Genomic DNA, 14,931 nt, shown 5'->3' with positions numbered 1-14,931 from the left:
GGCTGAGCTTTTGGTGCTAGTCAGGGAGGGTTTAGTGAGAACACATTCTTTCGTTGAAAGATGATGAGGGAGGCTTCAGGAGAGGAGACGGGTAGACCTTCCGACGCCAAGTCGGCGGACAGGGTGGAGGAAGGGGTTGCTCGTACCCCCTTTACATTGCCCCGATTCGATCCTTTATCTTCTGCTTCAGGTTGTTCAGGCGGGACCGCTAGGCTGAAGGTGAGGCTGGCCCGGTTAGAAGTGGAGCAAAAAGATAGAGAGACAGATGAAGTTTGAACTTGAAATTAGGAGAATGGAAATTGACAAGGAGGTGAGGATCCGACAACTGGAGCTAGACGCTGGCTCCAGTGCGACTCCACAAGCTGCTTATCATCAAGCCCACTTTGATGTAAGTAAAAATATAGCTTTAGTCCCTCCATTCCGAGAGTCGGAAGTTGATTCCTATTTCTCTGCTTTTGAGCGTGTGGCCGCTGCGCTACATTGGCCACCCGAGGTTTGGCCGCTCCTGCTACAATGTAAATTGTCTGGGAAAGCCCAGGAAGTAGTAGTTGCTCTCTCCCTGGAAGACAGTTTACAGTATGATATAGTTAAAACTACTGTGTTGCGGGCTTATGAGTTAGTGCCTGAAGCTTATAGACAGCACTTCAGGAACCACAAAAAAACATCTCAACGTACTTTTGTTGAGTTTGCTAGGGACAAAGAGTCTCTGTTTAATCGCTGGTGTTCAGCCAGCAAAGCTAACACCTTTGCTGATATTCGGGAGTTGATGCTGTTGGAGGATTTTAAAAGCAACCTCCCTAATAGAATTGTAGTTCATTTAAATATACAGAAAGTGGTGACGTTGGCCCAGGCAGCAGTGTTGGCAGATGAGTACGCTTTGACACACAAGACTGTCTTTGGTGCACCTCGTTTTGAAGGCCGAACGATTACGTCATCAGTGCCTCGTTCAGGTCGCTTTTCCTCTGATAACCCTAAGTCTTTTCATGAAATCCGTGAATGTTTTTACTGTCACCAAAAGGGTAATGTGATTGCGGACTGCCCGGTTTTGAAAAATAAATCGAAACAGTTCCTGTCACCAAAAATGAAAAGTGTGGGTTTAGTCAAGTCTATGGCTCGTCCGTTGGACCGAGATATTGATTCAGCATTTGAGAAACCGGATCCTGTCTATGCTCCGTTTATATCTGCCGGTTGTGTTTCATTAACTGGAGAACAAGCTGATCAAAAGCCTATACGAATCTTACGAGACACCGGGGCGGCGCAGTCAGTAATCGTTACTGATGCTTTACCCTGGTCTCCTGAAACGTATTGTGGCTCTCATGTCATATTACAGGGGATAGAGACAAAAACAGTACCTGTACCATTACACTGGGTCCACTTAGTGTCAGACTTGGTATCAGGATGTTTCTGTGTTGGTGTAGTGTCTACACTGCCAGTAAAAGGAGTCACATTGTTACTAGGGAATGATATTGCTGGTGGTAACGCCACTCCTGTGTTAGAGGTAGTAGACAACCCAGAAATCAGAACTACAGATGAGAAATTGGTTCAAGCATTTCCACATGTTTTTCCAGCTTGTGTGTTAACGAGGGCACAATCTCGCAAGCTAGGAGATGTGGTGGATTTGGCCAGTTCCATTTTTGAGAAGGTTGAGGTAGAAGACAATGCACCGAGTATTCCTTCTGAAATGCCGACAGTTTTTACCCCCGTAAAACTAAGGCAGGGGAAAGCGAAATCGCGCCCCAATTACTTGACATTCTTTTGTCTGTCAACCCCGAGAAGGTGATTGAATGTCAAAAGGGAGACATCAGTCTTCGCAAGTGTTTTGCTTCGGTAATTTCCATTGAGGAAGCTAAAACTAAAGAGACTGCCTACTTTATGGAAGCAGGAGTTTTGATGCGTAAATGGGCAGCTCATGACACCGTTAGTGACTGGCGTGAAGTGTGTCAAGTGGTTGTTCCTACACCGTTCCGACAGCAGGTGTTGTCACTCGCCCATGACCAGGCGTGGTCCGGACACTTAGGGATCACGAAGACTTATAACCGAGTCCTTCGACATTTCTTTTGGCCAGGTTTGAAGTCTGACGTTGTCCAATTTTGTAAAACATGGCATGTATGTCAACTCACTGGGAAAGCGAATCAAACAGTTCCTCGTGCGCCGCTCTGCCCGATTCCTATGGTGGGGGAACCGTTTGAAAAAGTGATAATTGATTGTGTAGGTCCATTGCCGAAAACCAGGTCAGGTAACCAGTTCTTACTAACAATAATGTGCAGTGCTACTCGATACCCAGAGGCTATACCTCTCCGTAAAATAACGGCTAAGACTGTGGTGAAGGCACTTGTGAAGTTCTTCTCTACGTTTGGACTCCCTAAAGTAATCCAAACTGATCAGGGATCCAACTTTATGTCAAAGCTGTTCTCTAATGTGTTAAAGACGCTGTGTATTTCCCATCAGGTCTCCAGTTCGTATCATCCGGAGAGTCAAGGGGCTCTCGAACGCTGGCATCAGATGCTGAAGGCAATGCTACGCAAGTATTGCATGGATACCAGTACCGATTGGGATGAGGGGGTGCCCTTTGTCCTATTTGCTATTAGGGAAACAATACAAGAGTCCTTAGGGTTCAGCCCTGCTGACCTTGTGTTTGGACACACCCCACGGGGTCCGCTAAAAGTTTTGAAGGAGCATATCTTATCTCCTACACCCAGTAGCGCCCCTAAAAATGTGTTGGATTATGTCAGTAAAATGCGGGAGAGACTGCACGCTGCATGTGCGTTAGCCCAAAAGTCTCTCTCCTCTACTCAAAAACGCATGAAGTTGCATTATGACAAAAAGGCTGAAGGCCGTTCTTTTGCACCAGGGGATCAAGTTTTAGTTTTGTTGCCAATCCCTGGCTCATCTCTGTCAGCACGTTTTTCTGGACCATATCTTGTGGAAAAGAAACTCAGTGACACCAATTATGTGATAAAGACCCCAGATCGGAGGCGTTCTTCCCGAATGTGTCATGTTAACATGCTGAAAGCATATGTGCGTGATTCTCCCAACAGCTCCTCAAGTAAGCCGGTCCAGTCCGCCGTCTCCAGTGTGGCTGCGGTGGTGCTGAAGCCTGGCTGGGATCTAGAGGAGGATAAGGAGGACGGGTTGGAGTTACGCCATACGCTACAGCAGTGTGAACGCTTATGTAATTCAGAGATGCTGAAAAAGTTACCCTCTCAAATGGAACATTTGGATAAAGATCAAACTAAGGATCTTGTCTTATTGATAAACAGTTTTCTCACTGTTTCAGGATGTTCCAAGTCGCACGTCCATCTTGGAACATGACGTGGATGTGGGGAACGCTGTTCCTATAAGTCAGCATCCGTACCGGGTTAATGCAAAGAAAAGGGAAGCAATGAAAAGTGAGGTAGCTTATTTATTACAGAATGACATGGCGAAACCCAGTAACAGCTCCTGGAGTTCTCCGTGTATTCTTGTTCCTAAGCCTGACGGTACGTCTCGCTTATGTACGGACTATCGTCGAGTAAATGCCGTTACAAAGTCTGATTCTTTTCCTCTACCTCGCTTAGATGACTGCATTGATAGAATTGGCTCTGCTGCTTACGTTAGTAAATTAGATTTGCTAAAAGGTTATTGCCAGGTGCCTCTGACCTCTCGAGCTTCTGACATCTCGGCTTTCGTTACGCCAGAACTTCGTACAATATACTGTGATGCCCTTTGGAATGTGTAATGCACCTGCTACTTTTCAGCGGCTAGTTAACATTGTGTTCGTGGATGTGCCGAATTGTACAGCTTATCTTGACGATGTGGTGATTCATTCGGCTACTTGGTCTGATCATCTCGCCTCCTTGAAAAGTGTGTTTCAACGGTTGTAGAATGCTTCTTTAACCCTCAATTTGGCCAAGTGTGAGTTTGGAAAGGCTACAGTGACTTACTTAGGGAAACAAGTGGGACGAGGTCAAGTGCGCCCAGTAACTGGCAAAGTGGAAGCAATTGTTGCTTTTCCTGCTCCCACGACTCGCCGCCAGTTGCGCAGATTCCTGGGGATGGTAGGTTACTATCGTACATTCAGTAAGAATTTCTCGACGGTAGTAGCTCCCCTTTCATCTCTGCTTAGTCCGAAGGTACCATTTAAGTGGTCCCAGGACTGTAACTATGCTTTTGAGTCCGCTAAAGCGCTACTTTGTAGTGCCCCAGTGCTTGCGGCCCCCAACTTTGACAAACCTTTTAAGTTGGAGGTAGACACTAGTATAGTGGGGGTGAGTGCGGTTCTCTTGCAGGAAGATGAAGATGGAGTGGATCGACCCGTCAGTTTCTTCTCCCGTAAGTTCAACTCATGTCAGTCAAGGTACTCCACAATTGAACAGGAAACGCTGGCTTTATTGCTAGCATTACAGTTCTTTGAGGTATATGTGGGTTCCAGTGCCTTGCCTGTAATGGTCTTCACGGACCATAATCCTTTGGTGTTCTTGAAACAAATGTACAATCAGAACCGACGCCTTATGCGGTGGGCTCTGATTGTACAAAGATATAATGTACAGATAGCCTATGTGAAGGGCTCGGCAAATGTGGTTGCCGACGCTCTATCACGGGTTTAATAACTGGGGATGCGTTGGTTTTTGTTATTGCAAACTCTGTTTGCATTTTTTTGTGGTGGGCGTGTTACGTTCCCCAGTTTCTGTGTTGTGGTTTGTGTATTATCATGTATGTATTTCAGGAAATGGATTCCTGAAATTCTCTACGAGCAGCTGATTGGTCAATCAACATTGATGATTGGAGAGCTGACCCCGCCCCCTCGTCAGGACGCAGCTGTCTCCAATTACTAACTTCTTCTGAAGCTATATAAGCCCCAGTTCTGTTGCTCAGAAAGAGAGATGATTGCAGAGATATTTGTTGGGAGACCCAGAGATAATGGTTGAGAGTTATAGCATGTTGGTGGTTGCTAAGACATTTGGTATGTACTGTGTAGTTGTTGCTCAGAGAGCTTCTTTAATGTCCTGAGTTAATAGTTTTTTCTCAGTTTGTTGTGAAGACATTTGGAATATTCTGTTTCATTTGTTCCCAGGGGGGAAGGGGAAGGCACCTAGGGTGTGCTTAGGCAAGAGGCCCGCGGGCATACATATACCCGTAGTAATTTATTGTCTATGCACACTAGGAAAGACCTGGGCGGACCATCCCCTGTATTTTGGTTAGTGCACCAGGTGGTGCTAGTTAGGTAAGTAGTGGGTAGGCAGGTAAGGTAGGAGAGGGGGCTTTGATATTTAGTTTCTTTGCTTTGGTTCTGTCCAGCCCCTTTTCCCCAATTTACCGCGTGAAGGAATAAATTCCCAGTAAATGGTATTCTCTGCCTTTTTGTCATCCTTGCTCACACCTACACTTCCATACCTTTTTCACACCACGGAGAGTTAACCTGTTTGGGCTAGGGGGCAGTATTGAGAATTTTGGGAAAAATATGTTCCCATTTTTAACTGCCTCCTACACCAACTCAGAAGCTAGAATATGCATATTATTGTTCAGGTTTGGATAGAAAACACCCTAAAGTTTCTAAAACTGTTTGAATGGTGTCTGTGAGTATAACAGAACTCCAATGGCAGGCAAAAACCTGACAAGGTTTCATGCAGGAAGTGGCCTGTCTGACAAGGAGTCGTGCGTCTTGCATCTGTTTATTGAAGAGTAAGGATCTTAGCTGTAACGTGACAATTCCTAGGGCTCCAATAGGCTCTCAGAACCCGGAAAAAACCTGAACGATGACGAGGCGGCCTCTGGCTGAAACAGATTATCGCCTTTGGTAAGTGGCCGATCAGAGGACCATTGAATGAGGCGCGTGCACGATTCGCCCCCGTGGAGAAATTTCATTCGGCTGTTTAGGCTCATTGCAGATTCCCGGTCGGAATATTATCGCTTTTCTACGAGATAAATGGCATAAAAATTGGTTTTAAACAGCGGTTGACATGCTTCAAAGTACGGTAATGGAATATTTAGACATTTTTTGTCACGCCATGCTCGTGACCGTGATGTAGCATTCTGATAGTGTCTAGAACTCACGAACAAAACGTCGCTGTTGGGATATAACGATGGATTATTTGGGACCAAACCTACATTTGTTATTGAAGAAGAAATCCTGGGAGTGCATTCTGACGAAGAACAGGAAAGGTAAGAACATTTTTCTTATAGGAAATGTGATTTTGGTGAAGGCTGAACTGGGTGGGTGTCTAAATAGCTAGCCCGTGATGGCTGGGCTATGTACTTAGAATATTGCAAAAATGTGCTTCATCCGAAAAGCTATTTTAAAATCGGACATATCGAGTGCATAGAGGAGTAATGTATCTATAATTCTTAAAATAATTGTTATGCTTTTTGTGAACGTTTATCGTGAGTAATTTAGCAAACTGTTAGTAAATTCCCCGGAAGTTTGCGGGGGGTATGCTTTTTCTGAACGTCACATGCTAATGTAAAAAGCTGTTTTTTGATATAAATATGAACTTGATTGAACAGACAGGCATGTATTGTATAACATAATGTCCTAGGTGTGTCATCTGATGAAGATCATAAAAGGTTAGTGCTGTGGTTTGGGTTTATGTGACATTATATGCTAGCTTGAAAAATGGGTGTCTGATTATTTCTGGCTGGGCACTCTCCTGACATAATCTAATGTTTTGCTTTCGTTGTAAAGCCTTTTTGAAATCGGACAGTGTGGTTAGATTAAGGAGAGTCTTGTCTTTAAATAGCTGTAAAATAGTCATGTTTGAGAAATTGAAGTAATAGTATTTCAAACGATTCAAAAATCGCGCCACTGAATTCAGGTGGCTGTTACGTAGGTGGGACAAATTCGTCCCACCTGCGCCAGAGAAGTTAAGTTGTGGCAGGGTGTTGCGTTCCCTCTTTCTAGAGGCGTGCGTAACAAGTGGTGATACCCTTAATGCCTGCTACATTCAAATCTGTCGTTTTGGAAACGTCTGCAATTTAGAGGGTCTTTTTATGAATCCTCTCATTAAAGCCATTCAACCGAATAGCTTGTTCGTCAAATGTCTTGTTTAAACCCTGGATTGCCTTCGTTGGTGATAGGCTGGGGTGGTTGAGTCTTACTTTCAATTACTTTCAACAAAATGATCATATCTCCTCCTAGCGAATTTACCAAACAAACTTAAAATCAAAACTAAAATACATGCCTGCCAACAGAGCCGCTAGTCTCTCCATGAATTAATATCCTAAAGCTAAGCGAACCAAATTCTCTTCCTCTCTACTCCTGCTGGCCCCCCTCCTTTCTTCCTGCTACTCCCCAACCCTCAAGGTTTCAGCAGTGTAGGGGAGGATTTCTCCGTCTGCCCTTCTATCTACCTGTCTCCAGCTTTTTCTCATAATATGGGTTGTTTCCAAATATTGACTAAATGTCTCATTGTCTCCTTGGTTGCACTCCTGAATTTTAGAAAAATCAACCTGTCTAGATATTGCATATCTACTTAAATGTATCACAATACCCTCAATGATCCTAGATCACCTACAGATGTCATATATCCCTGTCCTGTTGACCCAAGTCTACCATTATTAAACTTATTCACAACAAAATATAGTAATACTATTATATCAATTCCACAGCCTTGTTGTGTTAAATCTCTTACACTGCTTTCAACAACAGCTGACTTCCTAAGGGGAAAATAAACTTATCTAGATCATGTAAAAAATATCCCTGCTACTGGTCAAAATATTTTCAAATAACATAATCAGATCAAAATGACTAATCTGATTTACTCCACCAAGAGATTATTTTACCCTTATTGTTCTAGGAAAATAGACTTAAGGAAGCCTACCCTTAGTCTAAGGCTTTGCCCTTTTAGTCCTCTCATTGGTTGAAATTATCAATTGTGTCTAAGAACTTTAACTCCATCATAATTATCAGTTCTACAAATTCCCTTAAAATCAATATCACCAATGACCTTAAATTCACCATCCAAATGGCTTTTCAATGTGGCTGATCAGACCACACAGGGAAGCCACCAGAGGGGTCAAAAGTCATACCACCCTTTCAGAAGCGTGTTTCTTACTACATTAAACAAATTAAAGCTAAGAACTTTATCCACATTTTGTATCCCAGGTTCCCAGAACATTCCCTATCAAAAGAATTTCACGTGTTTAATTAAAACTCAGAAAACAAACTTCCAAAATGCCATGTGTGTACCCCTTTAACCTCTCTAGGGCAGGCGGGACGAAATCGTCCCACCTACGTAACAGCCAGTTGAATCCTGTGGCGCGATTTTCAAATACCTTAATGCTATTACTTCAATTTCTCAAACATATGACTATTTTACAGCTATTTAAAGACAAGACTCTCGTTAATCTAACCACACTGTCCGATTTCAAAAAGGCTTTACAACGAAAGCAAAACATTAGATTATGTCAGCAGAGTACCCAGCCAGAAATAATCAGACACCCATTTTTCAAGCTAGCATATAATGTCACAAAAACCCAGAAGACAGCTAAATGCAGCACTAACCTTTGATCTTCATCAGATGACACACCTAGGACATTATGTTATACAATACATGCATGTTTTGTTCAATCAAGTTCATATTTATATCAAAAACCAGCTTTTTACATTAGCATGTGACGTTCAGAACTAGCATACCCCCCGCAAACTTCCGATGAATTTACTAACAATTTACTAAATTACTCACGATAAACGTTCACAAAAAGCATAACAATTATTTTAAGAATTATAGATACAGAACTCCTCTATGCACTCGATATGTCCGATTTTAAAATGGCTTTTCGGTGAAAGCACATTTTGCAATATTCTAAGTAGATAGCCCGGCATCACAGGGCTAGCTATTTAGACACCCAGCAAGTTTAGCACTCACCAAAGTCAGATTTACTATTAGAAAAGTTTGATTACCTTTCCTGTTCTTCGTCAGAATGCACTCCCAGGACTTCTACTTCAATAACAAATGTAGGTTTGGTCCAAAATAATCCATAGTTATGTTCCAACAGCGGCGTTTTGTTCGTGCGTTCAAGACACTATCCCAATGGTAAATAACGGTCACGCGCACGGCGCATTTCGTGACAAAAGATTTCTAAATATTTCATTACCGTACTTCGAAGCATGTCAACCGCTGTTTAAAATCAATTTTTATGCAATTTTTCTCGTAAAAAAGCGATAATATTCCAACCGGGAATCTGCAATTAGGTAAACAGCCGAAAGAAAATACAGCACGGGGTCAAATCAGGCACGCGCCTAATTCCTTTGTCCTCTTATCGGCCACTTGGCAAAGGCGATTATGTGTTTCAGCCAGAGGCTGCCTCGTCATCGTTCAGTTTTTTCCCGGGCTCTGAGAGCCTATGGAAGCCGTAGGAAGTGTCACGTTACAGCTAAGATCCCCACTCTTCAATTAACAGAGACAAGAAGAACGACTCCTTGTCAGACAGGCCACTTCCTGCATGAAACCTTCTCAGGTTTTTGCCTGCCATATGAGTTGTGTTATACTCACAGACACCATTCAAACAGTTTTAGAAACTTTAGGGTGTTTTCTATCCAAAGCCAATAATTATTTGCATATTCTAGTTACTGGGCAGGAGTAGTAACCAGATTAAATCGGGTACGTTTTATATCCGGCCGTGTAAATACTGCCCCCTACCCCCAACAGGTTAAGATATCATGTCCCTAGGAATTATTCTTTTTTTCTTTCCAAAGAGAGCTAAGCGCTTCTTTTTCCATAAAATAACCACTTGGTCGTTTCATCCTACTACACTGATTCAAAAACCCAAAAGTTGACTATAAACAAAACCTAATAATACTTATAATTCCATTGTACTCCCTCCAATCATTTGTTTTAAACTTCCTCAATGGTTTATGTGATTGAACATGCCTTTCCTTCCTCCCTCCTCTGAGTCTGGCTGTGGGCGCCTGACCTTGTTCTCTCTGTATTTGTCTCGACCCCCTTTCTGGCCTCTCTTACTTCACTCAGATCTGCTAGCCCCCACCCTACGAGGTTCTGTTTGATGGCACGACTTATCTCAGGACGCTTTCCACTGAGGAAAGCACATTTTAATTGCTGAAAATACGGGGCATCAAATCCATCCACTACCGGGGTTCTATTAACCCACTATTTGCGTTGGACACGTCCTTTAATCTCTCTAGGTATTGGCTTATAGTCTTATGAAATGTCGAAGGGTTAAAAAAAGACAATGTATATCGCCACAATTCTGTCGCAATTATTAATTTCCGCTCCTTATAATTCATTACATTTAAGTAACTGCCTTTTCCTTGATTCTGTCATTCAAATACAACTCCCATTCTCTATAAATCCTTTAAGCAGGCCATTTAGACCACAAACAACGTACTTTATCGACTCTGTCTTTCCATTTAAACTAAACAAGCTATCTATCTTAAACAAACACTAATAACCGTATGGTTCCAGTCATAACATAAATTTAATTTAATTATTGTTTAGTCCTATGGTGCATGGGCTGGGAACCGAACCCGGGTCCCCCGCATGGCAGGCAAGAATTCAACCACTGAACCACAATGCTAATGAACTAATTGTGACTCCTCACAAATAACCCTATTTATCAATGTCTGTAGTCGTAAAATTAGGCACGTACTATCGATACAATTTCCAGAACATAGCCCCAATGTAAATGTCTAAGCCTTTCTCCTGCGACCGTTGACTCTGCCTCTCTCTCTTTCTACACTTGCCTTCTTCTGCGGGGTTCAGACAACCACACCCTGGCTATGTGTTACCCTCGACATTGCTGTTTCCCTGTCTTGTCCCCACATACCTTATGCATCTTTCTTACCATTAGTCCCAACTTTTCCACATCCAAACTTCCATCAAATTCATACTTCCTTCTCCACATTGGACCGAAATAAATATTTATTTTATAACATTTAACTCCATGTATCGCTCATCTCCCGTAAATTCCTGCACCTCCTTGGAGGATTTACTACCCATGTTTGTACTAGTTATTTCGCTTGTTTTCCCAATCTAGTCTTTTAGAAGGATTATTCGTAAGAACCTTAAACTATGTGCTTTAATTTATAAAAACTCTGGATCAAATACAATCAGTACTCGTTGTTAATCTTTGTGTATGCTATTTACCGTTGTTAAGCTAGACTTGAAGAATAATTATTCGCATGCTATGTGACACATTGCTTCTATCTCACGCTTAAAAGAACAAACCAGCTTTTTTCGCGACTGTTGATTTTAACTATGTTTTCGTTATTAACCTAGAATTTGGGGAATAATTATTCGTAATTGTTTCTATACCACGTTTAAAAAAAAAAACAGCTTTTTTGTTCTATTTCGACTATTGATTTGAGCAATATGTTTTCTATGTGTATCAACACCCATTAATTTTCCTTCTCACAATATAGAGTTATTCTGCTAGAATGATCATACGTATCTATCCTAAAACCCTGTCTTTATCTCACTCATAGACAAACACTGCAACCCGTTTTATTTTTAGGTTTTACTGCCTGTCTTTTTCTCGCGATTGTTGACAGAATTCTCCTCACATGCAATCACTCATGCCAGCATAGTTACTCTATCTCTCTCGAAACTTTATCTATAGAGGGGACTGTCGATCAGACATTAGGTCGCATAGGTATGCAACTATAAACTATTTTCCAGGGGTCGTAAAGCCCTAGTTAACAGCCTATTTATCTGTTGATTCATGTAATTGTTGACAATAATATCTGTTTCTCACTCCGCCATATTAGGTCTCACTTCTCCCATAGATATCAGACCTAAATAACAATATTTAGGTACCGACTATCCCCTTATGGTTTTTTGACCCTTTTGCTACGTTATCAGGTCTCACCATAAGCCCTAGTTTAGTTTTATGCAGTGGCCACAGTTGCCCAGGCCTGCTTCGTTTTCGAATTCGTCGTTTTGAATTTACAACTAATTCCTGCCTTCCATTCGCGCAGAATACTTGATTCCCTTTAAAACCGTTTTCTACACGTGAACTTCTGAAGCCAGGTCACTAGCTATAACATTCACCAATTACAGCGTCTAACACCCAGAGTACATTAAAATCCTCTACTTGCTCCCGCCTTTCACTCTCACATCAATCGCTTTTGCGTTTCACTCTCACATCAATCGCTTTTGCCTTTCACTCTCACATCAATCGCTTTTCCTCATTTAATGCCAACACCCAATTGTGTCCCTTATTCCATCATCCAATGCAGACATACAGGTGTATTCCTCATTTCATCATGCAATGCAGACCTATAGGTGCTTCACTCATTTCATCATGCAATGCAGACTTATAGGTGCTTCACTCAATTCATCATGCAATGCAGACACACAGGTGTATCACTCACTCCTTATTTAATGTAATCATACAGGTGCTATTCCCCAAAAGTATGAATAAAGCTTACTAACCTTGTTATTTGCAGCTGAGTTTTTCAATGTTCGTTGAATCTCATCACCACCTCTGTCGTGTACCAGTTTGCCACCGGCCTGTAAAGAATCCACAGAAAGGGCCAGGTCTTTGATTTACGGATTTTTCATTCGCCCGTGCACGGTTTCGGTGTCTCTTTGGAACGACAGCGGCAGTTTTTGAGATCCGGCTCGAACGACCAATTGTTAAAGGAATTTTATATCTCGATGATAATAATCAATAATCAATTCGCCTTGACTAATGTCCAAGGTTGGTAAGACAATGGGTTAAATAATTAGGCAAGGACTCAGCTTTCTGCAAAAGGTTTCTGTAGCTTTATTCATGAGAACGTTCTGAGGTCAGGATAACAAAACAGTCATTTTATAGTTCTTGCTTACTTACGCACATGCATTTACACACAAACTGTTGGTGACCTGCATCCCCCATTGACTTCTCTCGTGACTCTTGGGGTTCGTGGGCGAGCGCGTGTGCCAAGTGGGTGGGACCAGACCAGGAATCTAGCCAGGTTGACCCTTGCCTGGGAAACCAACATATGAGACTAGCGTTACACAACCAAGACTTAGCCATTGGCTTTGACTACTTCAAAGCTCTACTGTAAGATTGGGACCAGAAGGAGAAATGTATGTGTCATTTAGAAGTTTGACTGGCACTGTACGTTGCCATCTAATTTCTGATTTTCATTTCTCAGCTAAATAGTCAATTAATGGTACCCAAACGATCTGCACTGACTGTCTTGCACTGGCCCAACACACTCAATAGACTTTATATACACACCATATACACACATAAAACCCTGACACATTCTCTCTCACACACACACACACACACACACACACACACAGAGCACACACAGAGCACAAACTCACATACACACACTTTTACACTCATTTGCTGCTGCTAGCTTGCTCTTCATTTTATTCTTATTATCTATACTTAATGCCTAGTGTCACTTAACCCTACCTTCATGTACTTATTTATATCAAATACCTCTGTCCTCTTTTTTAAATGTATTAATTTATTTCACCTTTATTTAACCCGGTAGCCTAGTTGAGAACAAGTTCTCATTTGCAACTGCGACCTGGCCAAGATAAAGCAAAGCAGTGCAACAAAAACATAGTGTCACAAACAATGTCGTACTGGAGAGAAGAGGACCAAGACGCAGCGGGAATATGGATACTCATTCTTTGAATTCACAAAAAAAGGAGTATAGCATCCACTTGACAAAACAATAAAGATCACGACAGCAACAGTTTTACAGGCTCTACAAACGCAGTGCAAAAACAACTACCCACAAAAGCAAGTGACAAACATACTCCTACATATATGACTCCCAATCAGGAACAACGATCCCCAGCTGTTCCTGATCAGGAGTCACAAGACCAACACAGAACATTCACACACACAAGACTGCCACGTCCTGACCCCAAAACTACTACAACAGCTCCATCTGCTGGTCAGGACGTGACACATAGTCAATAATACAGTAGAACAAAAGAAAACAAAAAGTCTATATACAGAGAGAGCAAATGAGGTAAGATAAGGGAGTTAAGGCAATAAATAGGCCATGGTGGCGAAGTAATTATAATATAGCAATTAAAACACTGGAATGGTAGATGTGCAGAAGATGAATGTGCAAGTAGGGATACTGGGGTGCAAAGGAGCAAGATAAATAAATAAATACAGTATGGGGATGAGGTAGGTAGACAGATGGGCTGTTTACAGATGGGCTACGTACAGGTGCAGTGATCTGTGAGCTGCTCTGACAGCTGGTGCTTATAGTTGGTGAGGGAGATATGAATCTCCAGCTTCAGAGATTTTTGCAGTTCGTTCCAGTCATTGGCAGCAGAGAACTGGAAGGAAAGACGACCAAATGAGGAATTGGCTTTGGGGGTGACCAGTGAGATATACCGGCTGGAGCGCGTGATACGAGTGGGTGCTGCTATGGTGACCAGTGAGCTGAGATAAGGCGAGGCTTTACCTAGCAGAGACTTGTAGATAATCTGTAGCCAGTGGGTTTGGCGACGAGTATGAAGCGAGGGCCAACCAACGAGAGCGTACAGGTCGCAATGGTGGGTAGTATATGGGGCTTTGGTGACAAAACGGATGGCACTGTGATAGACTGCATCCAATTTGTTGAGTAGAGCGTTTGAGGCTATTTTATAGGTGACATCACCGAAGTCGAGGATCGGTAGGATGGTCAGTTTTACGAGGGTATGTTTGGCAGCATGAGTGAAGGTGTCATGCCCTGACCTTTGAGAGTAGTTTTAATTCTCTATTTGATTAGGTCAGGGTGTGATGTGGGGTGGGCATTCTATGTTGTCTGTTTCTTTGTTTTTGGCCGATTGTGGTTCCTAGAGGCAGCTGTCTATTGTTGTCTCTGATTGGGAATCATACTTAGGCAGCCTTTTCCCACCTGTGATTGTGGGATCTTGTTTTTGTGTAGCTGCCTGTGAGCAGCCCAGAACGCCACGTTCCATTTCCTTTCTGTATTGTTTTTGGTTTCACTTCGATTAAAGGATGTGGAATTCCATGCACGTTGCGCCT

Source organism: Salmo trutta, chromosome 13 (genome assembly GCF_901001165.1).
Source record: "Salmo trutta chromosome 13, fSalTru1.1, whole genome shotgun sequence".
Lineage (NCBI taxonomy): Eukaryota > Metazoa > Chordata > Actinopteri > Salmoniformes > Salmonidae > Salmo > Salmo trutta.
Note: the sequence above shows the minus strand (reverse complement) of the source record.